At 37.3% G+C, this 25,154-nt stretch overlaps 1 long non-coding RNA gene across 1 annotated transcript in view; it reads right to left on the bottom strand.

The window, feature by feature from the left end:
- Positions 1-25,154, bottom strand: part of LOC143652456 (uncharacterized) — a 302,503-nt gene that overhangs the window by 42,347 nt on the left and 235,002 nt on the right. Inside the window, exons 5-6 of the long non-coding RNA XR_013160678.1 lie at positions 7,881-8,081; positions 7,118-7,227 (exon numbers count right to left, since the gene is read on the bottom strand). This is a non-coding gene — a long non-coding RNA (uncharacterized LOC143652456). The remainder of the gene's footprint in view (positions 1-7,117; positions 7,228-7,880; positions 8,082-25,154) is intronic.

The following is a 25,154-nucleotide window of genomic DNA, read 5'->3' as shown; positions in this document are numbered from 1 at the left end:
TTTATTGAAGAGACTGCTCTGTCCCACTTAAGTTGGCTTGACTGCCTTATCAAGGAAAAATTGTCCATAGATAAGAGGGTCTATTTCTGCACACTCAGTTTGATTCCAATTGTCAGTATATCTGTCTTTATGCCTGTTAAATGCTGTTTTGACCACTGTAGCTTTGTAATATGCTTTAAAGTTAGGTAGTGTGAGATCTTCCAGATCATTCTCTTTCTCTAGGTATTTATAGCTATTCAGGGCACACTGCCTTTCAAAATAAATTTGGTTATTGGTTTTTCTTTTTTTATAATGTAAGTTGTTGAGATTTTAGCTAGTATTGCATTGACTGTATAAATCCATTTGGGTAGAATCAACAAGTTAACTATGTTTAGTCTTCCAATCCATGAAGGTGTTATGTCTTTCCATTTATTTTGGTCTTTGTTTATTTCTTTTAATTGTCTGTGTTTAGGTCTTCTGTGGCATTGGTTTAATTTATTCCTAAATATTTGATTTTTTGGTTGCTATTGTAAATGGAATTCTTTTTTTTTGATTTCCTCCTTAGACTGCTCATTGCCAGTTTATGGAAACATTACTGATTTTTTGGTGTTGATCTTGTACCTTTCTACTTTGGTCTACTTATTTATTAACTCTTGTAGGTTTGCTGTAGATTTGTCGGGATTTACAACATATAATATCATATTATCTGCAAACAGCACAAGATTTACTTCTTCCTTTCTAATTTGGACGACTTTTATTTATTTTTCATGTTCAATTGCTCTAGCTAGAACTTCCAGTACAATGAATCACAGTGGTGATAGCAGGCATTCTTGTTTTTCTCCTGTTCTTAGAGGGAAAATTGCCAGTCTTTCCCCATTGAGTATGATGCTAGCTGTAGGTTTCTCATATATTCCCTTTATCATATTGAGGTGGCTCCTTTCTATTCCTATCTTTTGAAGTGTTTTCATCAAAAATGGATGCTGGGGCAGACAACGGTGGCTCAGTGGCAGATTTCTCACCCTCCATGCCAGAGACCTGGATTCAATTCCTGGTGCCTGCCCATGCAAAAAAAAATTAGCTGAAAAATGGATGCTGGATTTTGTCAAATGTCTTTTCTGCATCAATAGAGATGATCATGTAGTTTTTCTGCTTTGATTTATTGATGTGGTGTATTATATTATTTTCTTGTGTGGAACCATCCCACTTGGTTGTGGTGTATAATTCTTTTAATGTGATGCTGGATTTGATTTGTTAGTATTTTTTTGAGGAATTTGGCATCTATATTCATTAAATAGATTGGTGTGGAATTTTCTTTTCTTGTAGGATCTTTGCCTGACCTTGGTATTAGGGTGATGTTGGCTTTATTGAATGAGCTGGGTAGCTTTCCTGCCTCTTCAATTTTTTTGTGTGAAGTTTGAGCAAGATAGGTACTAATTCTTTCTTGAATGCTTAGTAGAATTCACATATGAAGCCATCTGGTCCTGAATTTTTCTTTTTTGGGAGGTCCTTGCTGACTGATTCCATCTTTTTACTTGTGATTGGTTTGTTGAGGTCAGATATTCTTCTTGAGCCAATGTTGATTGTTCATGCTTGTATTAGCTAGGGTTCTCTAGAGTAACAGAATCAGCAGGAAATATCCATAAATATAAAATTTATAAAAGTGTCTCATGTAACCATGGGGATGTAGAGTCCAAGCCAAGATCTGTAGGGCAAGCCATGAGTTGGCAGCTCCAATGAAGGTCCTTAACAAACTCACAGGAGAGGCTGGCTGGGCAACCATGGGGATGGAAGAATCCATGATCTGTAGGGCAGGCCATGAGCTGGCAGCTCCAATGAAGGTCCTCAATGAAATCTCAGGAGAAGTTGGCTGACTGAAGCAGGAAGAGTGATTGTCTCTTCTGAATCCTCCTTAAAAGCCTTCCGGTGATTAGATTAAGCATCACTCACTGCAGAAGAAACTCCCCTTAGATGACCGCACATGCAATCAGCTGTGGATGCAGCCAATGAGGTCATAATTTAAGTACATGAAATGTCCTCATAGCAACAGACAGGCCAGTACTTACCCAGCCAGACAAACAGTACCACCACCTGGCCACGTTAACACATGGACCTGACCAGGACAATGCTTTTTTAGGAAGTTGTCCATCTCATCTATGTTGTTTTGTTTATTACAATATAATTACTCATAGTGTTCTCTCATTATCTCCTTTATTTCCGTGGGGTCAGTAGTTATGTCCCCTCTCCCATTTCTGATTGTATTTATTTGCATTTTCTCTCTCTCTCTTAATTTTTCATCAGCCTAGCTAAGGGTCCACTGACTTTATTGATTTTCTCAAAGAATGAACTTCTGGTTTTGTTGATTCTCTCTATTGTTTTCGTGTTCTTAATTTCATTTATTTCTGTTCTAAGTTTTGTTATCTTTTCTTACATTTGCTTTCATGTTAGTTTTCTGTTCTTTCTCTAGTTCCTCCAGATGTACAGTTAATTCCTCAAATTTGCTCTTTTTTTTTAATATAAGCATTTAGGGCAATAAATTCACCTTTCAGCACACTTTTGCTGCATCCCGTAAGTTTTGATATATTGTATTTACATTTTCATTCACCTTGGGATATTTACTGATTTCTCTTGTAATTTCTTCCTTGATGCACTGGTTGTTTAAGAGTGTGTTGTCTAGCCTCCATGTATTTGTGAATTTTCCAGTCTTCTCCCTATATTGATTCCCAACTTCATTCCATTATGATCTGAGAAAGTGTTTTGTATAGTTCCAAACTTTTTAAATTTATTGAGACTTACTTTGTGCCCTAATAGGTGGTCTCTATTGGGGAATGATCCAAGGATACTTGAAAAAAAGTATCCCGCTGTTGTGGGGTGTAATGTTCTGTGAATGCCTATTAAGGCTAGTTCATTTAGTTTTATTCAAAATCTCTTTTTCCTTATTGATCCATTTTAGATGTTCCATCACTTGATGAAAGTGGTATTTTGAAGTCTCCAAATATTATTGTAGAGGTGTCTGCTTTTCCCTTCAGTATTGTCAGAGTATGCCCCATGTATTTTGTGGCACTCTGGCTCAGTGCATAAATATTTGCGATTGTTATGTCTTCTTGATGAATTGTATCTTTTATTAATACATAGTGTCCTTCTTCATCTCTTTTAATTGTTTTACATTTGAAGTCTCATTTGTCAGATATTAGTATAGCTACCCTTCCTCTTTTCTGGTTGTTGTTTGCATGAAATATCTTTTTCCACTCTTTCACTTTCTATTTTTGTCTTTGGGTATAAAGTGAGTCTCTTATAGGCTGCATATAAATGGGTCCTGTTTTTTAATCCTTTCTGCCAGTCTATGTTTTTTGGGTGGGGAGTTTAATCCATTAACATTTAATTTTATTATTGTAAAGGCAGTACTTTTTTACCATTTTGTCTTTTGGATTTTATATATCATATCATATCATATATTTTCCTGTTTTATCCTTTCTGATTGTATTAACTTTTATACTCTTCCCCAGACATCTCTCTCCTGTCTTTTCCTATATACCTGTAGTGCTCCCTTTAGTATTTTTTGAAGAGTCAGTCTCTTATTCACAAACACTCTTGGTGATTATCTGAAAATATTTTGATCTCACCCTCATTTTGAAGGACAGTTTTGCTGGATATAGAATTCTTGGTTAGTGGTTTCTCTCTTTCAGTATCTTAAATATATCATACCACTGCCTTTTCACTTCCATGGTTTCAGCTGAGAAATCTGCATATAATCTTTTCAAGCTCCCTTGTATGTGATGGCTAATACTGCTTTCAAAATTCCCTCTGTCTTTGATATTTGACAATCTGATTAGTAAGTGTCTTGGAGTAAGCCTATGTGGATCTATTCTGGTTGGAGTACACTACGCTTCTCGGATATGTAATTTTATGTCTTCCAGAAGAGATGAGAAATTTTCAATGATTATTTCCTGCATTACTCTTTCTGCCCCATTTTCCTTCTTTTCTCCTTCTGGGACACACATAACAAGTATATCCATGTGCTTCATGTTGTTATTCAATTCCCTGAGACCCTGTTCATATTTTCGATTCTTTTCCCTATTTGTTCTTTAGTGTGCAGGATTTCACATGTTCTGCTCTTTAGTTCACTAATCCCTTCTTCTGTCTTCAAATCTACTTTTGTAATTCCCCATTGTTTTTCATCTCTTTTATTGTACATTTTATTCCCAATATGTTCTGCCATTGTTTTTTTCAAGCTTTCAAGTTCTTCTTTAAGGTTGCCCATGTCTTTATATTCTTCATCTCTTGCCATATTTTCCCTCAACTCTTTGATGATTTTTTACTTGATTTAGCACATTTGATGGACTTAGTTGTTTCAGCTCCTGGACTCATTTGAAATTTTAGTTTGTTTCTTTGAATGGACCATATCTTCATTTATCCTAGTATGACTCATAATTTTTTTTGGTGTCTCAGCATCTGATTTCCTAGATTCGTTTATTCTGGAAGTCATTTTCACTCAAGAAAAACTCAAGGATTTTCTTGTCAGTTGCTTTGTTTTCTATATGTTTTTTTTTTTGACACTCAGTTCAATATATTCTAGACCTCTTGCATAGATTCTCTTTAACTGTTCATAATTTTTTGGTTCTTGCCCTCCCTATATGGAACTTTTTTTTAAGAAGGGTCTCACCATATATGATTGATCCCAATCAGATTTTCCCAGATAAAGCAATCCCAGGTATCAGAAGGAGGGTATAATGAGTATCTAGTTTCCCTTAGGATGAGACCCAGCAGGTTGTCTGACTTTCCTCTGGAGCCTCTAGACTCTGTGCTTTTCCTATCCTGCCTAGCAAATGGTACTTATGAGCCTACAGCTCCCCACCAGTGTAAAGTGGTGCAATTTGTTTAAGCTTTCCGGGTGGTTGAGACAGAGACTGACGTGGAAAGCAAGCTTAAGCTATTTCCAATTGAGCTGGGCCATGTTCCCCCTTTTCTTGGGGAAGGTACACCCTTTAAGGCATTATCTTCTTCATTAGACTTGTTACTTTTCACCCTTGCCTAAGTCAGCACTGACAACTGCAAATGCTTGAGGCTTTCCCTAATAAGCTACTTAGAATAAGTTCTGTGCTGTGATCTCCACCCTTCCACCCATTCCAGACTGATATATGATATGTGTCCAGTTGTGGATGTCCCCCAGTTTTTCCAAACAGTTCCTGGTTATTTACTAGCTGCTATAGAGGACTAACTAAATTCCACACCATCTTGCTCCCACACCCTCCGCATATAGTGCGATTTTCTTTTTAGGATTACATTTAAATATTCTTGCGTAAATACATTTTTTTTTTTGCTAGACCTGCAAGTTTAGGTAATACTTTGAAAAGACACAAAGGAATGGGCAATAAAGGGAATACAGCAGGAGAACTGACATATTTCTATGTGAAATTTGTATAAGAAAAGTCATGTTAAATAGATTAGCACAATACTTAGTCTTTTTAATTTTATTGCAATTTAGTGAAGGAAGGATAGCCGTTTGGAAAAAAATGCTGTCAATTGCTGGAGCAATTAATAATCTTAGGTTAAAAAATTCTGTCAATCTAAATGTCACATTTTATACAAAAATTAATTATATTTTAGCTATGAAAATTTAAGGAAAAAATGGTAATGCAATGGTGACTCAGTGGTAGAATTCTCATCATGGCAGAGAGGCAGATTTGATTCCTGAAGCCTGTAGATGCCAAAAATAAAAGTGGGAAAAAAAACAACAGGAAATCTTAGGGATCTAGGGCTAGTCAAAGAAATTTTAGACTTGACATCAAAAGCATGATCCATAAAAAGAAAAACTGATAGATTGGACCTTATCAAAATTAAAAACTTCTGCTCTGTGAAAGATCCTGTTAAGGGGGAGAATGAAAAACAAACTACAGCCTGGGAAAAAATATTTCCAAACCACATATCCACCACAGGACTTTAGTTTCAGGAATATATGAAGAACTCTCAAAACTTAATGATGTTAAAAACAAAACATCAAACAATGCAATTAGAGCATGGGCAAAAGACATGAACAGACATTTCATTGAGGAGGGTTTAAATATGATAAATATGCATGAAAAGATATTTAAAATCATTAACCATTAGGGATATGCAAACTAAAACCACAATGAGATGACACAAGAAAAATCTAGCAGAATGGCTAAAAAAAAAAAAAAAAATTAGTCATAACAGCAAATGCACCACTCATACATTGCTGGTAGGAATTTAAAATAGTATAGCCACTCTGGGAAAGCTTGGCAGTTTCTTACAAAGCTAATCATGTGCTTACTATATAACAGTGTATATCTTGGGCATTGATTCCAGAAGGAAAAAAAGCTTACGCCATGCAAAAACCTGTATTTAGATGTTTATAGCAGCTTTATTCATAATACCCAAAGTCTAGAAACAACTTAAATGTCATTCAATGAGTGAATGGTCAGTGTAAATGTGGTATGTCCATGCCATGGGTGATGACCCAGCAATAAAAAAAAAAAAAAAAAAAAAAAACAGAACTATTGATAGACACAACTTGGATGAGTCTCAAAGGAATTATGCTGAGTGAAAATAGCTAATCCCAAAAGCTTACACACTGTGTGATTCTATTTATATAACATTCTTGAAATGACAAAATTAGAGAGACAGAAGACAAATTAGTGGTTGCCATAGGTTGGGCGTGGAGAGATTTGGGGAGAAGAAGGTGGCTATGGCTATAAAACGACAGCAAAAAACATCCTTTATGGAACACTGTTCTGTACTTTGACTGGTGGTGATCACACAAATCTATACATGAGAAAACTGCATTGAACTAAACAAACACACAAGCAAATGAGGGCCCATAGTGCTGAAGAAATCTGTTGGTAGCTTGCATCACATCAATTTCCAGGTTATGATATTGTATTGTGCTTATGAAAGATGTTACCACTGGGGGAAAATGGTTGAAGGGTAGAAGGAATCTCTGTATTATTTCTTACAACTGCTGTGAGTTAACAATTATCTCAAAAAAAACACACACTAAAAATTGTGCCAAGATATAAATATTGGCTAAGTGCGTGTGTCTGTGTGAACATGTGCTTCACAAAAATATTGAAAACACTATCTAGCTACCTGTCTCTGTTTTTTTCCTATTACCCAAACTGACCTCAGCATACTGCCTTTAGTATATACTTTTGTTCCATCTGGAAATACTCATCCTTCCAATTCTTCACAACCAGTATGAGTAGCTGCATGGATGTCTCTCCAAGGGAGCTTCTAGGAGTAGGAGAAAAAATAGATGCTCACATGATGTCAAGCTTAGCTCAGCCCAACATAAGCATGGACACATAATGTCATATATTAAGAATAAAATAATGGACAGCCATGATTCACAATGCCCAGCCCCTATGGTTTAAGTTAGGACTGTCCTCAGCCACATTCCATGTCTAGAAGAAATGTTCACCAACGCAGTTCAATTTTTTGGAATAGTGCTTCACTCAACCCTTATAGACTTCTTACTGAGAGGAGAACATGTGGCATTTTAGATGGGGCTATCACTCTAATCAGAAATGCTCAATCAATGTTTTTTGTGCTGCTCTTCAAGTTGGCAAATATAAAGGTGACATTTACCTGACTACAATTAGTCTATACTGTCATGGTCTTGAGCTCTTTGAGCTCTTGTTCAAGCCCAATCCGATGATAGGAATTTTTACACAGGCTGTCTGTCTTACAACTGAACTACCTCCAATTTTCCAAAGGCAGATACTCCAGAAAGGCTCTGGGTATCTTCACAACTTGTAGTCTGTGTCAATTTGATTCCATTCCCAGAGAGTTTATGTTCTTCCCTCTTCTTGACCCTTCCCCTTGACCCATGAATCATTTCTTCCTGGGACCATCCAGGAACGTCCAGGAATGGGAACATCCATTACCTTCTGAGAAAACATTACTCCAGCAATATTTCCTGTAGTTAAGCTGGGTAGCTAATCATAGCCATATGGTTGTTGACTTTAAGAATCATTGTAATTTCAACAGGTAGATAAAATCCTCCCAGGCAGAAAGGACAGTGTGCACAAAATCCCAAACTTGGCAAGCTGCTGCTGGTCCACCTTCCTCCAGTTTGTGCACAGGAACTGAAAAGAAATGAAACTTCAATGAAGTAGGTTGGGGCAAGAGGTAGAAAACCTTGAATGCTATTGGTAAGGAGTTGGGACTTAAATCTTGTAAGCCTTTCTGGGAAGGATGCAAAAGAAATGCGTCAAATTGTGATAAACTCACTACTTTAATTGTGGATGCAATGCAACTTTCAGAGCCCAGGCCTGAGACTGGATACCCACCTTCTAATTAGAAGAGATAAACAGGCTCCAATGATGTCTACATTTCTTGATTTAGATATTCTTAAGATTGACTGCTGGAAAAGTGAAATGGCCTGGAGGAGAAACTTAAACCAAGGACAGAATGATAAATAGCGGAACACACGCTCCTAGCTTAAGAATATGATCTAACAAGAAAATCTGTCAAGTTCACGGAAAACCAGGTGGAAAAGGGAGATTGTCAGTAAAAAGGATTCCAATGACAGTAGAGCCTTTTCTAGTACTCGTGCCTGGGGACAGGGAGGATCTGCCTTTGTAGGCAAATGAGAGCTCTGTCCACTTGGGACCACAGTTGGTATCTCCCAGACAATCCATATCATGTTATTCTCTTTATTAAAAGTTGTTAATCAAAGGGTTGCTTGGTTGTAATTTTATTTTAAATTTCTTTAGAAAACCTCTTAGGTAAGTAAACTTTTAATCAGGGAGTGTTCTAGTTTGCTAGCTGCCAGAATGCAACACACCAGAGACAGATTGGCTTTTAATAAAAGGAGATGTATTTTGTTAGTTCTTCAAAGGAAAGGCAGCCAACTTTCAACTGAGGTTCTTTCTTACGTGGGAAGGCACAGGATGGTCTCTGCTCGCCTTCTCACCAGGCCTCTGGGTTCCAACTTTCCCCGGGGTGATTTCTTTCTGCATCTCCAAAGGCCTGGGCTGAGCTGCAAGTGCTGAAATGAGGTACGCTGAGCTGCTTGGGCTGTGCTACATTGAACTCTCTCATGTAAGCACCAACCAATTAAGTCAAACATCATTCATTGCAGCAGGCACGCCTCCTAGCTGACTGCAGATATAATCAACAGCAGATGAGGTTCACATACCATTGGCTTATGTCCACAGCAACAGAATTAGGTGCCTTCACTTGGCCAAGTTGACGACTAAATCTAACTACCACAGGGGGTATAAAAGACCTTGTCAGGACATGTGTGCCAAGGGTGGGCTCGCCAAGAGCCCAAGCTGCCATTGCAGAGACAAAGTGTTATAATGATTGTAAACTAGGTGATGCAGGTGAGTTGACTTTACCAAGAGTCCTCTGTAGAATATGGAGAGATTATAATTAAATTGTACATTTGTCCATTTGAGAAAAATCCATTCAGTGCCTCCCATGTGCTATGCACAGAGATTACAAGAGCAAACTGGTCAGACGCCGTCCTGTGTGCAAGGTGCTCACAGCCTAGGAAGAGAAGGGCCAAAGGTACGATTCACGGTACAATGACTCAAGTAGGGGAAGTGTGGGACAGGAGGACAGGGTCCCAAATTATCGCCTGAGTGACACCTTGGCCAGGAGAGCTTTCTCAAGGGAAATGACATCTGAAACTCGACATGGGGTTAGTCTGTTGAAGGGAAGAGAGTGGGATGCGGTGTCCTTGGCAGAGGGAATGAGGGTCGAAAGGTCTGGAGAGGAGTAAGTGGCCAGTGTGCTTCAGGAATTTTGAGGAATCCAGAAAGCAGAGGAGAAGTGATAACAAGAGAGGATGGTGAGGGATGAGCAGGACCAGGTTGGAAGAGCACTTAAGAGAACAGGAGAACTTCAACCTGGGAGAATAAGGAGAATAACATAGGAATAAGATTTGTGCTTCTTTCACACTTTACTCACCATATGCTCTGGGGCAAGAAGTCTTGCCCATCCTAAAATATTTCCATTCTAAATGCTCACAGACATTTTCGTGTTCCTCCTGAGCTTATATTTCTTAACTTTTTTTTAGCTGTTGGTATTCACCCGTGAATTTCCATTGTCTGGGGAGGAGACTCTCAACCCAATTCAGCAAGTAACTAAATCTGTAGTGGGTTACCTAAAATACTGAACTCTGGTTTCTTGAAATTAACTTTTCCTTTCTTAAAAAAGTTTTTTGTGTGGTAACGTACATGTAAGTCACAATTTCCCATTTTAACCATTTTCAAGCACACAGGTCAGTGGTGTTCACTGCATTCACAATGTTGTGTCACCATCACCACCACCCACTCACTATTTTTTTTTTGTATGTTACAAAAGTGTGTGCAATGGCATTCATAGCATTTGGCCATCCATTTCCTTTTCTTACATAGACGGTTTGCTTCATTTGAAGCAAAAATCGTGTCTAATTAAATTATGTGTACATTGAAAGTTAACTGAAACTCCAAAGTTATATATATGACCAGATATTATAAAACACAATGAAATGTTGCTTACACTGAAATTCCATAAAATATGTTTAGTTTGGTTTTCTGGATTTTTAGTAAAATAAATGAGTCATCAATATTTTTATACTAACGATGTTTCCCTCTTGCAACTTAATATAAACTCTTCAGACTGTGGAACCAAGGAACTTGGCCTCTCTGCACCCAGAGAGGCAAACTGGTGTCGAGTTTACGCCACGGGCATGAACACAGGTTTGGATTCTGCCTTCACTGCATGACGTGACGTTAGGCAAGATACTTACTCTTTCTTACCTCCAATATGCCTATGAAGATCACAATAGTGTCTACCTCACGTTCATTGTGAGAATTGCATGGGATGGCACATTTAAAGCTTTCCAAGCAGAGATGGGCATGGAGTAAGTACTGAAGCTAGGTAATTTATCAGTGCTTTTAAAGCTATCATTTCCTTCCCATGCTTATGTAGTATTACTGGAGGATAACATACTTATCATAAGTAAATTTTTGGTGATTAAAACTTAACAATTTGTGCTGCAGCATTCTTACCTTAATTTTGTACTGTCATCTTACCCTTCTATCAGTTCTAACAGGAGAAATTGCACTTTTGGCCTAATTGGGGCTCTTTGTGCATAAATAAGTATACATAATTCATGATTAAATTGACAACTCTTCAATTACAACCCATATCTAAACACAGCCAATTTACTAAAGAAACAGCATCATCCTTAGAGTTGGTATATTTTGGGTAGGTGATACAGAGTTAATGGTGATTATTTGGCAATTTGTGCACTAAAACTTTTTTTCTGTTTATTTCTCAGATTACCTCTTTGAAATCAACCGAAAGAAAATTGTTGGGTTTTAATTCAATAAATAACTCCTGATTTCTTAACAGTGAAAAAAAAAACCATTATTTGAATATTTTGGCAAAGAATTCTTGCTAACTGTGAAATCCATTGTACAGATCAAAAGAATTGTAATTTCCTTGATGAATCATTATACTGATTATCAATTTTAGCATTAAGCTGCAATAAGAGTGTCCTCAGGAAGACATTTTACTCCCACACTAATGTTCCCAATGAATTCCTTGTCTATAATTTATTATTTTTTTAAACATGTTGCTGCAGTTTTATAATCCTGTTTCACTCCCAAGCTGTTGGCGACTCATGTGCTGTCGCTTTATCTGTCTCTAGTAACCTCTCAAAACTAGCATTTTTACTTTTAATTTCTTCTGAATTAGAAAGTAACAGAGATAAGCTTGTATATTAAAAGTCGAATGAGAAAAAAAAAGTGGAATGAGGAGTCCAGAGAAAACCATTACAATGAGTTATATCAATGAATTTTATGCTCCAATTTTATGTGTTTTCTACTACCCCCTCGCCAAAAAATTCCATTTCGAACAATTTTTCTTTTAAAGACATTTTGTTTTTGGAGAACATGCATAGATTATAATAAGAAAAAGCAAACAGTCCTCATTCACTCTGAGAGTCTATCACTATGTACTCAGAAGAATAATGAAAATGAAACATATTTGAACCTAATCGGAATTTTGGATATGAAACCTTGTACAAGGAGGGTATAAAGCTAAACTTTGAAGACCCACTTATAACTGAATAGCCAATATTATGATTTATTTAAGCACATGTATAAAATGGAAACAGTTTTGTCTATTTACTTAGAAATCAAATCGCACGCAGTGAAACAAAACTTTTTTAAAGAAAGTTATTTTTCCATTTGATCTACCACATCTGATTACTCAAACTGAATGACAAGTATATTTACCTCTAAGAGTTCTGAGATAGAATTTATATACATAACTGTGTTAGTAAGGGTTCTCTAGAGAAACAAACCAAAAGGATAACTCTGTAAATATTAGATTTATGAAGGTGTCTCGCAACCGTGGGAATGGAAGAGTCCAAAATCCATACAGCAGGCTGTGAAGCTGGCAGCTCCAATGAAGGGTCTGGATGAACTCAACAGAGAGGCTCGCTGGCTGAAAAAGCAGTGAAAGAATCTCTCTCCCTCCTTAAAAGCCTTCAACTGACTGGATTGTCTTGTCGTGGGGGACACGCCTTAGTTGATCACAGATGTAATCAGCCACAGATGCAGTCAACTGACTGATGAATTAATACACCAGCCTTCCGGTTTATCAACCATGAAATATCCTTGCAGCAACAGCTAGGCCAGGGTTTGCCTGACAAGACAACTCGACATAATCATTTGGCAAAGTTGACCCCAGAACCTAACCGTCACAATAACCATTCCCATCACAAAGAAAAGAGTCATGTTTCATAAAAAGTCTGATTTTATGGCTAGTTTGATAAGATACAAGAAGTTATGCTGTGAGGTATCAGTGGTAACCCTGGGTCATAGCAGTTTGCTGTCTACCTAAATGACCACTTGCTTGATACTATGCAGCTTTGCATCTGTCTTAGTAACAACAGTGAATAACAACGTGTTTTAGATGAGTTACTTGTTCTTAAGGCTGCTCTAATAACAATAACTGCAGAAATATAAATTTTCTCAAGTTGTATGTTCAAAGTCTTGGTTTGTTAAAGGTCAAACTTTCATGCTATCTCCACAGATTAAAAAGTAAGACTTCCCAAATATTTCTGCTTTCAGAAACTGAAAAAGACAATTAAGTTAGCTAAGAAACCATAGAAATTCAGGAAGAAATTTGGAATTTGGTACCATTTCAGCTGCAAGAGTTTTGAAAAATCAATTCAAATGCAAGCTTAGATAGATTATATTTAAGGAAGGAGCAAAATGGTGTTGCAAAAAACTGTATGAAATTAAAGCAGTGAAGAAATGAAGCAAAATGCCCAAATCAGAAATGCTAAGGAAAATCTTAAAAGATTGTGCAAAAGTGGAAGTAAGGTAAGCAGTGATTCCTGAGCCCAGGATATCCAATTGATTTCAGAGAGATTCAATCATTCATTTCATTCATTCATTTATCCTTTTCTCTGTGCACAGCTATTGTGAGTGAGGCACTATAAAGGCATTAAAGAAGCAGAGACAAAAATCACAGTCTCTGCTTTGAAGGGATAAGCAGTTTGATAGGTGGATAGATAGAGGAAAGATGAAACGAGGAAAAATACGGAGAACACAGGGATGTAAAATGGTGAAACCATGTGGAAAACAATATGGCCATTCCTCAGAAAGTTAAATATAGAATTACCACACGACCTAGTAATACCCTTTCTCAGTGTATAGCCAAAGAAAGTGAAAACAGAGTCACAGATAGTGGTACACAAATATTTATAGCAGCATTTATTCACATTTGCCGAAAGGTGGAAGCAACTCAAGTGCCCATCAACAAATTAATGGACAAACAAAATGTGGTATATACACATAATGGAGTATTATTTGGCCATAAGAAAGAATGAAGTTCTAAGAGATGTTACAACACAGAAGAAATTTGAACATTTACTTTTCAGTGACATAAGCAAGATGATTTGCTTGTCATTCACATTGTATGAAATCACTTATAAAATACTGTCTAGAAATAGCAAATTCGTAAAGATAGAAAGTAGAATAACAGTTACCTGTTATTCTACTATGAAATGGAAGGGTCTTCCATTTCAGCAAAAGCAATTACATCCGCTGCTGGTCCAAAGCCTACAGGTGGAGTCAAGAAGGAGCAACTGGCTGGAATAGTCTCATTATCCTCATCCAGTACTTAGAGCCTCCAACTCAGGCTTATGCACCCATTCCACTCAATAGATATTTATTTTGTAACGACTTTGTACCAAGACCTGTCCTCAGTGCTGCAGCTACCCAGAACACCAGCAGACTGGGTCATTTAATAATAAACAAATGATAAACTATTAGTGCTACTAAGACAAGTTGGGGCGGTAAAGCACAGGGAAGTTGGTCCATTTAAGTAGGATGTTCATGCCCTCAAGGAGGGGACACTGAGCAAGGACTTGGAGTTTTAGAAGGGTCCAGTCATTCAACACAGCCAGCAGAGAGGAGCATTTCCCCAGAGAGAACACCAGGTATAAAGGCCCAGGTGGAGGAAAGGTCCTGAGATGCTCACACAAGAAGAATCCAGTGTAAGCAGAGGACAAGGGATGTGGGGTAAGATTGGTGAGTGGATAGGACCCAACCATGCAAAACTTTGTGTGTGTGGCAAAGAGTTTAGAGATTATTCTAAGTGAAATGAGAAAAATTTAAAGTCAAGAGTAGATCATTTATGTTTGAAAAATAATTATCATACATTCCATAAGGAAAATGGATTCATGAGGACAAAAGCTGAAGTAGGAAGGATATTGCCTGTTGAAGAATGATCATGTCCTCCACAAAAGGCATGTTTGGGTCCCATCCCCTAGTCCTGTGGGTCTCACATTATAAAGAGGGTCTCATGAAGATGTTACTTCAAGTAAACTATAGCCTAACTGAATCAAGTTGGGCTTTAACCTGGATTACTGGAGGCCTTTAAAAGCAGAGTGAAAGTCAGATACATTAAAAAAGAGTCATGGGATTCAATATTATAGAGTGAAAACCCTTTTGATGAGATTATCTCCATGGAGATGTGACACGCCTAATTGTGGGTATAGCCTTTTGGCGATATGGAGATGTAACTCTGCCCATTTAGGCTGCGTCTTAATTAGTTACTGGTGTCCTTTAAAAGAGAAATCATTTTGAAGACATCTCAGAGCAAATGCAGATGCTTGGAGAGCAGTTGCTTTTTTGCTGACAGATCCAACATAAGATCCAGACATTTGGAGATGCAGGGTCCAGCAGACATCGCCAACTACCTTCCCATGAGATGCTAAGCAAGCCAGAATCCAGTGTTGTATCCCGGAGAAGCTAAGTGAAGGCCCACAGCTGCCAAGTGAGGAACCCCCATAGCAAATGGAGGCCAAGAGCAAGGGGCCAGTAGATGCCAGCTGACAGGGGCGTTCCAGATGGCATCAGCCACTCTCAAGTGAAGGTAACCTCTTGTTGGTGCCTTAGTTTGGACATTTTCTTGGCACTAGAACTATAAACTTGTTACTTATCAAATTCCCTTTTTAAAAGCTGTCCCATTTCTGGTATATTGTTTTCCTAGCTGAATTAGCAAATGAATACACCAGGTATGAGAGAATAACTCAAAATTCTAAAAGAAGTAAGACTAAAGCATCAATAGCAAATAAATAAAGTGTTTCACCTGATAAAAATTCTCTTCCAAATCAGGGCTTGCACAAATTTTAATATGAAGTAATGTTCTAGCCATCAATAACTAAAATAACAATAAATAGAGATTTGATACCATCATAAAAATCTTTTAATTTAAAAATATTCCAAATATCTTGAAGTCAGGCATAGTAACTGATTCATAGCAGATGTTCAATACATCTATTTTTGTTGAAATAAATTCAAATGAAAGAGCCCAGGTCAGAAAAAAGATGGCTCTATCTAGGGTTCTCTACTTCCCAGCTGAGTCAATTTGGGAAAGTTCAACTCTTTGAATGTCTGTTTCCTCATTTGTGAAATGAAGATAGTAACTGTTTTAGTTTCCTAGTTGCTCAAAGCAGATACCATGAAATAGGTTGGCTTTAAACGGTGGGAATTAATTAGCCTTATAGTGTGAGACTGTGAGAATATCCAAATCAAGGCATCATCAAGGCAATGCTTGCTTCCCAAAGACCAGCTGCCAGCAGTCCTTGGCCCTTCTACCACATGGCATGGCACATAGTGGCATTTGCTGGTCTCTCCCCTCTCTTCTGGGTTTTGTTGTTTTCAGCTACTTGTTACCTTGGCTTTCTCTCTGTTCTCTCTCTCTCTTTCTCTCTCTCTCTCTCTCCCTCTCTCTCTCTCTTTCTCTCTCCTCCCTTTCTTTCTCTCCCTTCATCTTCATTCCATTTATAAAGGACTCCAGTAAAAAGATTAAGACCCATCCTGGTTGAGATGGGTCACACCTTAACTGAAGTAACCTCATCAAAAAGCCTTAATTACAATGTGTTTACACCCACAGGAATGGATTAGATTTAAGAACATGTTTTTCCAGCGTACATACAGTTTCAAACCACCATTGTAACAGACAATTGTAATGGTCAGAAATATATATTTTTAAAACCAACTGCACGTAAGAAACCCTTAAACTCCTGAACCCCTTCCTACAGATTAAGCTGTAGTGTTTCCTCCTGAGTTTGAGTTTGTAAGAACTTTTGTACAACCACAACATCAACTTATGTTAAATGTTGTCTTAGCATCCAAGACAGAATTGTGCATAAAGGCATTCAATTCTTATTTGCTGATTAATGGATTCCTTCACTTAAATATTAAAGCTCAGAAAGAACACATAAATACTACCATGTGCCTCAGTCTACCGGATCTGTTGCCCATCTTTGTACTGAAGACCCCCACCTCTTCCGCATTTTTCTTACTGACAAGCAGCCAAAGAAAGCATTTGTCTTTCAATCTATTGTGAGCAAAAGCGAAATGATTCTCTTCCAGCATAACAAAACCTATAGACAGCCATCAAATACAATTTCCTTTCAGTTTCAAGATGGACTTGATATAAAATTCAACGCACAGGGTTAAAAAAAAGCCGAGGCCACTTTAAAAGATAAATTTCATCATATGTGTCTGACGATTGTGTATATATTCAGATGTCCCCATTTTTAAGAGAGGGAGAAAAAAGACCGTGCTTTTAAACAATCAAAGGTTAAAGTCAGCTCCGTCATTCATGCGGTTTCATTCTCCTATGCATATTGAAATACCTCAGAAAGATTTACAACCCTAGCGCATACAGTAAGAGTTCCAGTAAATGAGTCCCTTTTTTTTTTTGGAGGTTAAATATTTATGCTCCTATTTTCCTCTCTGACACAGAAAGCAAGAGGAAAGCTACGTTAGTCATGAAGCCAGGGTGAAAGGCCAGTTCAGCACAAGAAATGGCACCTGGCCGCCCAACTCCGTGCTCAGCATCTTCTCCCATGTTCCCAGTGCCTCAGGAAATGAAAGAACGGCTGAACCAATGACACTTTCTAGATGATCTGTCTTGGGAGGCAGAAGTCAATCTCTTTAAGAAATGTGTGTCTAAGTCAGTCTAAAATTCCAACCTAGTGAGACAGCTCTTTGGAGATAATAATAATTATCCTTTAGAAGTACAGCGATTAGATTAGTGAACCATTTTCACATACATTCAAGCTTCACAAAGCTCTATGGAGTTGACAGGCAGAAATTATGATTTTATTTTATAGATGAATAGGTTGCTGTTTTAAGTGGGTGAACAATTTGCCCTGTGTCACACAGTCGGTCAATGGCAGGGCCCTATAAGAGCCCCATCCTCTTAATTTCCACTATAGTGAGCTATCCATTGTTTGCTTCTAATTATGACAATGGCAATAATAATAACAAGGGATATTTCTATGGCGAACTACAGTTTAACAAGTGTGTATCATATGTTATTGCATTTGATCTTTAAAGCAGTCCCTTGAGTACCTTTTACCTTATTTTATTTTTCATTTAACATGTATTAGTATGAAAGCAAAATGTACATATTTTATAAAGTCCCATTGTATGAAAATCAGCAATGCCTTTCCCCTTTTCTCCCCACCTCAAGACCTATTTCCTGATAAGAAATTATTTTCACCTCTCATCGCTTCAGATGTATACACTCTTATTTATAGATGACATCTTTGCATTGCCATTTCTCATCTCTTCGCTTTCAAACATTACCTATTGACTTCATACTAAAGAAGATGGGAGTCAAGTACTTTTAGTGCCGCCCCCCCACACACACACAACTACCCCTACTCCCCCACTCAATTTCTCAATAGAGTTATAAAACAATTTTGGTTAAATCAATATTAAGTGCTTACATTACCATGACCATTTAAACATTATTTACAGTTATGACAGAAAGTACTAAATTTCCTTTCCCTATTTTCCGGTTTGGTTCAAGTTCTTCTTTTTGTTTATTTTTCCCCAGAAGATAATAAATGCAATATTTTCCTTACATTCTGATATACCTGCCAATAAATTTTACCCCAAAGTCCTCTCAATATGATCATTCACTTCAGACGATATTATTATCTTTTTAATGCAATACCTACTCCTCCTGAAGCCTTAGGTTTCATGTTCCATATTGGACAGTGTGTCCTCTGCACAGCTGTCATCCCGGAAGTTCCTTCTGCTCTCCTGTGTGTCGTTATCCTTCTCCCTGGGTTCTCTCTCCTGACTTATTCCTCTGGAAGCTTCTAGAGGAAGATAAAATTTGAGAATGTTTAGACCTACAAGGTCTTTATCATTCTCCCACACTTGATTGAATATAGCTCTATGTTAGGTTGGAAAAACATTTCCCTTAGAATTGTAAATACATTTCTCCACTTTCTCCTTGTCAGTCTTGTTGAAAAATCCAGTGACATGCTGTTTATGCCTTCTCTGTGCAATGTGTTCTTTCTTTATGAGAGCTTAAATACTTCTATCCCTGATGTTGTGAAATGCCAAAACATGGTTCCTGGATGTTGGTCTTTTCTTCTTCATTTTCTTCTTCATTATTTTGGGTCCCTTAGGGGGCCATTTCAATCTGTAAATCCATAACTTTCCATTCTTAAACAGACACTGGTTTATTTATTTTTGTTTGTTTATTTATTTCTTAGGTGCATGGTCCGGGAATCAAATTCGGGTCTCCCCACATGGAAGGCGAGCCTCCTGCCACTGAACCACGTGTGCACCTGACACTTATTTTTAATATATAATTTTGTTCTGATGGTTCTCTTTGGAAATCCAATAAGTTCAATGTTAATCTCCAGATTGCTTCACTAATTTTTGTATTAATTCCTTTCTACAGTTTTTTTTAAATTGTGAAGTTTTAAAAATCAAAGTAAAATGTATGTGTATTGAAATGCAACGATTTTAGGAGTATGACTAGATGAGTTTTGATAAAGGTATATGCCCAGATGACTCTATAATCATCCACAATTAATGTATACAATATTTCCATCACCCCCTCTGGACAATCCCCACTCCATAACCCATAATCAATCACTGATTTGATTTCTATCACCATAGTTTGGTTTTGCCTGTTCTTCAACTTCAAATAATTTATGAAATCATGCATAAATTATTATTATTATTTTATTTTTTATTTAATACCTAGTCCAACTACTGAACTTTTATTTTGGCTATTTTAATTTTCAAGAGTGACTTCTTATTCTCGAATTGGTCTTTTTATACTCAAATTGTTCTTATTTCATGGATGAAATATTTTCTTTTATTCTCTAAGGATATTTATCAAACAGCTTCTTTTTTGCGAAGTGGGGAAGAATTTTCTTCCACTCCTGATTTTTTTTTTCTGTTTCCTCTGGATTCTTTATCTATATTTATATCCAGTCATTCTAGATGCTTCCCTCCAGCATCTCCTGGTTCTTGCTACTTCACTCCTACTTCATGTGGATAAAAGTTTAATTGAAAGACCAACTATCTGTGATTGGAGGTTGTTGTCTGGTATGCTGGTTTGAAATTGTTATGTACCCTAGAAAAGCCTTGTTCTTCTAATCCTGATTCAATATAGTAGGATGGGACCTTTCGATTATACTGTTCCTTTGGAGATACAATTCACTCAATTATGGGTATCGTGTTTTGATTAGATGGAGATGTGACTCTACCCATTCAAAGTGGGTCCTGATTAGTTTACTGAGATCCTTTAAAAGAGGAAACATTTTAGAGGGAGATCAGACACTTGGAGAACAGTTGCTTCAGAGACAAGAGAGGCACAGGCATTTGGAGATGGTTTGGAGTGCCAACAGAAAGAGCAGATGCCTAGACATGGATATTTTGAGATGATGAGCCCAGCATACATCGCCATATGCCTTCCCATGAGATGGTAGGCAAGCCAGAACCCACATTTGTATCCTGAGGATCTTAGTGAAGGCCCACAGAAACTTAGAGAGGAAACCACTGGCATCAGAAGCTGAAAAGAACTGGGAACAAGGACCAGCAAATGCCTTCCCATGTGACAGACATCAGCATTTTTCGAGTCAAAGTATCTTTTTCTGGATGCCATGGTTTGGATTTTTTATGGCCTTAGAACTGTAAACTTGTAACTTAATAAATTCCCATTTTAAACACCACTCTATTTTTGGTGTATTACATTCCGACAGCATTTAACAAATTAAAACAACTGGTAAGGTTCAGTTTTATGAAACAGTTGAGGACTGAGAAATTAAATTGGGAAACACCTACTGGGTACCCATCTGTACCCAAGTGCCAGTGTCAATTGTTCCTATTGACATTCTGGAAGCTAAGTTAGAAGAAAAATGATGGCTTGTATAAATCAGGGTTCAACCAGAGAAACAAAACTTTTAGGAGATAGAATGTTAGCTACATAGACAGCTATAAATAAAAAACAAGTTTATATTTAGGTCTATACATAAATATCTATATGCAGTTATACATATAAAGAGATTCACTACAAAGCATTAGTTTACATAATTGTGGGGACTGGCTATCAAGAAGTGAATATCACAAGCAGGCTGGAACCCTATCAGCATGAGCTGAAGTTTTTGTCCATATGCTTCAGTTAAGAAGGAAGAGCAGAAGATTGAGAGGATAGGAAGAAAAATTGCAGACCCAGCAGCTCCTTGGGGTCTGGGCTTAACCCTTCTTTGAAAGGACTTGCCTGATTAGGTCTGGACAAATTAGAATAATCTCTTTTTGGCTAACATAAAATTAACTGGTTAGAGACTCTAATCACATCTGAAAAACATATTCACAACTGCATGTAGATTCACGTTTGTTTGAATATCTGGAGAAGGTGTGTGTTACTCATCAAAATGGTCTCCCTTCTGTCCTCCAACCTTCAAGAGAGCTTGTCCCTTGTAGCCTGCCCAAAATAGGAACACACTAGAAAGGGAGTTCTGGGAACCATAGTTGAGCCTAGCCAAGGTGATCAAATCTCCACCATATGGTCTCATATTTACACTGCAGACTTGCGCTTAATCCCTCCACTTTGAGTACACTGCGTTCCGACAATCTCAGCTACATTTAGTGTCCCCAAGTTGCAAAACTCTCTAGTTTCTTCTGGAAGTTAGGACGGTTCTTCTTGCTATCAGGGGAGGGCCCAAGAAGGTACCTAATTACTCCTCATACAAACTTTCAGCCATTACTCCTGTATTAATCCCATTTATCATTCTCACCTCTTAAGATTCCAGGAATCATTAGTTTCTGAGATTTCCAGCATACCAGGGACTTACTTTGTATTGGCTGACCACTTGGTTTTCATTCTTCACCAATCTGTTAGGGCAGTTTCTCCTCATTCCTTCACTTGTAATCCTTTAAAATTTCTTGACATCCTTCAGCTGCTCTTTTCTCTGTATTCGTTTTGTTCTTAATGGTTGAAACATTATTTTAAAATTCTTTTATGGCATTTTGTTGGGTTTGGGGAAATAAGTGCATGAGTTCAATCTGTTAACAACGACTAGGATACTATGTTCCCATTTTGCAAAGTGAGAAAATAGATTTCTGCTGAGAAATTAGGTGATACGGTGCCATAAAAGAAACACATAGGTTGTATATCAAACACACACTCTAATTTATCACCAAAGTTGATTAAATGATAGGGGGATTAATTTTAAAAACTAAGCAGTGTTTAAAGCATATTAAGCATCTCACTCTTACTACAATTGCCTAGGGAAATTAAAGTGATTTTTCCTGGTCTCATCATGCACTCATCATCCATAAGCAGTTGGCCAAATAGAATAAAGGAATGCCATGTTGAATACTCAGCTGGAGATCCAATTGCTTGCACCATCTTTCAATACCACCCTAAATGATATGGCATATGATCCAAATCAATAACCAACATATAGGTATGTTTTACCCATAATCAAAATAAAAACGCATGGGAATGAAGGTTTAGAGACAATTTGCCACAACACAATTACAACACATCACTCACATTCAAAATTTTGGCTATTCTCTCAAAGACTCTCCCTCTGCATATTTGAAAGTTTTAAAATACAAGACAGCAATGTTTGCATCATGGTAACAAATACTGTTTCTTTTAAAATAAAAGCTGACACTGAAACTTGGCCATGTTGGCCTCTTTGTAGTTTTAGTACAGCAGACAAGAAGTGGGCATGTTTACTTAGAGTGTCCTTGACACTGACTGTCAAGAGGACTAAAGAGGGAAGTAGTCTAAGTTAAACCACTTAGCTAGATTTCTCAAATTAAAAAGCCACAAAATACTTTGCTCAGAACTTTAAAATAGCCTTGACTCTCACACCACTCTCCAAAGAAGCCGTAGTAGATTGGATTATGCGTCCCAGTACCTTGATGTGTAATATGATTATGTATTCATACTCTTTTCCATGTAACTTTAAGTGTCCTCCCACTTTGAGAGGAGTCTACTTCTCCACCCCATTGATATTGGACTTGGCCCTATGAACTCACTTTGGGCAAGAGAATGTTAGCAGGCACAAAGGGGGCAGAAGCTCTAAACAGGCTTGCGTTGTCTCCTTGGCCTCTTGTGCAGCCATGATCACCTTGAGGAGAGTGTACGGCAGGTGTCTGCTCTCCCTTCAGTCTGTATGCAGAACGAGAGCCTGTGAGGCGGATCTGAATCCATGCGAAGACTGGAGCCAGGACTTGCCCATCAGACAGACCTATTACTTACCTGTGAGTGAGAAATGAATGTTTGTTGTTTTAAGCCACTGAGTCTAGGGCAGCTTGTCACACAATACTATTGCAGCAATAGCTGACAAAGATCTTTCATGCTTTTTGTGCTGGTCAGAAGCTGTTATGTACCCCAGAAAATTCCATGTTCTTTTAATCCATTTTGGTGAATGAAGACCTATTGTGGGTGGGGACTTCGGGTAGTTGTTTCAATTGAGAGATGACCCACGTCATTCAAGGTGGGTCTTACTCCTTTACTGGAATCCTTTATGAGAGGATAAAGGACAGAAAAAGCTGAGAGAGCTCAGATACAAACACTCAAAACGAGCTGAGAGAGAAAAGCCCCAGAGATGCTAGGAAAGGGTGCATAGAAATTAAAGAGCCACTGAAGCCAGAATCTGAAAGCAACGAAACCCCAGAGCATAGGACCAATAGACACCAGCCATGTGCCTTACTATCTGACAGGGGAACCCCAGGTGCCAGCAGCCTGTCTTCAGAGAATGTATTGTCCTGTTCATGCCTTACTTGGGACATTTTCATGGCTTGAGAACTGTAAATTTGTAAACTAATAAATCCCCATTGTAAAAGCCAACCCATTTCTGTTATATTGCATTCCAGAAGCTTTAGCAGACCAAAATATTATTTCTTTAATGGTACACATTATTGTTTGGCATTTTAAATAAAATATAATCATTATAAAGCCTGTGTTTATACATTAAGTTTCATAAACCAATATAAAATTAAAGTGAACAAAGAAAAAAATTCACAGAATCAGGTATCAGTGTTTCTAGAATTCTAAAGATTAAACACTAACTTAAATACCATTTGATTAGCTATCAAAATTGTGCACATTCTAAAGTATCCAATGAGTCCATGGTCCGGGCATCAATCCCGGGTCTCCCACAGGGAAGGTGAGCATCCTACCACTGGACCACCTGTACACCCGCATGATGGCATAACACTGAAAATCTATTTTCTGCAACAGTATTATAATTCCAATTCTTGGATTTCCACAACTGTCCATGTGCCATCCCTTGTCCATGGCCTTGCCTCTCCATTTGCACAAGTGTTAGTGGCGCTCTCCCCCTTACAACAAAACCACCTGAAATTAAAAAGGGAAGAGAGAATACTTCTACCTTACAAAGTTTACAGAACAACAGGAAGCCAAATCATGAGTGATAACGGAGACCACCAAATAAGAATCTAAATATATAGATTTATATACATATATTAGAAAAATAATACATAATGTAAGAATTTTCACTACACTAATTAGCCTTGTCTTGACAGTAAAATAAGTTTAAAATTTGGAGCCATTATATCTCTTGATGAAACAAGGAAGACATTAAAGAAACTTAAAAATATATAAATTACAAAGAATTTCTGTGAAATGTTCTCATTTTACCATGCCTTATCAACTTATCCATACTTCCTTTCCAAATGTGTGTTCTTTGCCAGTCATCCACTAGTTTTTCCAATGATACTTATAGCAGATGTCTCTAGCTTTTGCCTCCAAAATTTTACTTAATTTAGTTTCTGCAGGGAAATGCTGAAGGCAGGTGTGTATACAGAGATGATTAGAAGGAAATAGATGATGTAGAAACGAAAAAAAAAAAGCTTATTGTATGATTATTCTAATTGGTGTTAATGAACAGAAAAAAGAAAATGTCTTGTAATTATGTAGCCAAGAAGAGAGTAAACTCTCTTCAACAAACATTTGAACCATCAAACTATTTAAAAGCATTTATTTTCACAAAGGAAGTGCAAGAAAAATCTGAAGTAAATATAACCTAGAATTTTTAGAGGTGTGCTGAAATCTGGAATCAGTACTCACGAGCTGGGTGAGAATTTACAATAAATGAGCAGTTAGTTGCATTAAAAATCATTGCATGTTTGGGTACATTATATATATATCTATAAATATATAATGTGTATATTTGTGGATACTTTAAAGACCAGGAATATGGAATAAAAATTTGAGTTTGCTCTGCTTGCATTCTTATACAATTTTTCTAATAAACTGTTTTTTCCACAATCCTTTGCTCTCAGTTCTGTAAATTATATTTTAAATGACATATGTGTATATAAATAAAGTAAAAAGGA

This window comes from Tamandua tetradactyla, chromosome 12 (genome assembly GCF_023851605.1).
Source record: "Tamandua tetradactyla isolate mTamTet1 chromosome 12, mTamTet1.pri, whole genome shotgun sequence".
NCBI lineage: Eukaryota > Metazoa > Chordata > Mammalia > Pilosa > Myrmecophagidae > Tamandua > Tamandua tetradactyla.
This window is presented reverse-complemented; position numbering and strand designations above follow the sequence as displayed.